General features: G+C 45.5%; 1 pseudogene; it reads left to right on the top strand.

The window, feature by feature from the left end:
* The first annotated feature begins 271 nt into the window (after positions 1-271).
* Positions 272-779, top strand: LOC100729965 (late cornified envelope protein 3B-like; annotated as a pseudogene).
* Positions 780-1,448: the final 669 nt, after the last annotated feature.

Here is a 1,448-nt window from a genome sequence, read left to right as displayed (position 1 = left end):
CATATTTCCCAAGGACCCTTTTCCCAAATAGTTGCATTCTCTAGGTGTTTGGGGAAATATGAAAACTTGGGTGTCTAGTTTAACTGACACTGATTTATCCTGGGTGTAGAGCAACATGGGAGACACCTGGCATGACTAAGCCCTTCTGCCCACGTGATGTTCCTCACCCTCATGCAACTGTGTCCTAGGAACTTAGAGGTGAGGCCCACTGGCTGTGAGTTTCTCTCTGAGCTTTTTCCTTGCTCTCTCCAGGTTCCCTGACTGCATTGAGATGTCCTGCCAGCAGAACCAGCAGCAGTGACAACCCCTTCTCAAATGCCCCTCCCCCAAGTGCCCCCAGAAGAGCCCAGCACTGTGCCTGCCTGCTACCTCCTCCTGTTCTGCCCCCACATCTGTGGGCTGCAGTGGCCTCAGCTGAAGCTCTGAGGGAGGCTGCTGCCCGTGCCACCACAGACATCACAGGTCTCATAAGTGCAGGCTGCGGAGTTCAGACTCCTGTGATAGTGACAGTGGTTGGCAGTGTGGGGGCTCTGGCTGTGGTCACAACTCTGGGGATGCAGCTGACCTAGATCTGATGCTAAGTTGAGAGATTTGTTAGGAAAGAAGAGACTCCAATGACCAAGGGAAAGCCTCAAGCTGGCAATCCTATCCCAGGGATCCTAGGCTCTCTTTCTTGGAGCAAGAAGCTAAAATCTTCATTGGGAGGAATGTGTTTCCTTCAGAAGCCTCTACACCAGTGCTTTCCAAAGTCTCAAGCTTTCCCATTTTTTTGTAGTAATGATAACACATCTGCCTCAACTTGTTAAAAAATAAAAGTGTTTCTCAACACTACTTCTTGTCCCTTAACTCAGCTGAACCCAAAGCTGCTTGGCAGGTGTCACTTTTCACAATTTTTCAAATTCTCGCATACCCAGGATTAGGAATAGGCCTACCTTGGGATTGAAAAATTAATGCTTCTGTGTCCCCTTCATCATGAAGAGCCCTGGAGGACTCCGAGGACCCAGGGTAACAAAGGGCTAAGTGCTGTTAGCTTGTTAAATATATCTTGGAAAAACAATCCTGAGTCTCTGTTGAGGAGGATAGAGAGGATCAAAAATATGGGAAGAATGAATTGACAAAGGGCAGAGGAATTAAAGGTGAAAAGAAAGATCTGAAGGAGGAAGATAGATTTGAACTGAAAACAATGGACCCTAGGTGATGGTTTAATTAGACAGTTAATTCTGAACAGATTGTAACTGACTCTCTTGAAAAAATGCCAATGAGGAGTTAGAGTCACACACACACACACACACACACACACACACACAAAATGGAAGAAAAAAGATATTTCAACAATTATAGGTTGCATATCTATAAAATTTTTTCAAGAGATTAATAGACATAACTATTTTAGTTACCCAAACATCCTCCTCTGAGAGCTTCTGCCTCTGCCATAGAATGGTGCGATG

This window comes from Cavia porcellus, unplaced genomic scaffold, assembly GCF_034190915.1.
Source record: "Cavia porcellus strain 051 isolate PalLab524CR breed Dunkin Hartley unplaced genomic scaffold, mCavPor4.1 scaffold_1, whole genome shotgun sequence".
In the NCBI taxonomy this organism is placed as follows: domain Eukaryota; kingdom Metazoa; phylum Chordata; class Mammalia; order Rodentia; family Caviidae; genus Cavia; species Cavia porcellus.
Note: the sequence above shows the minus strand (reverse complement) of the source record. Positions and strands in the feature narration are given on the sequence as shown.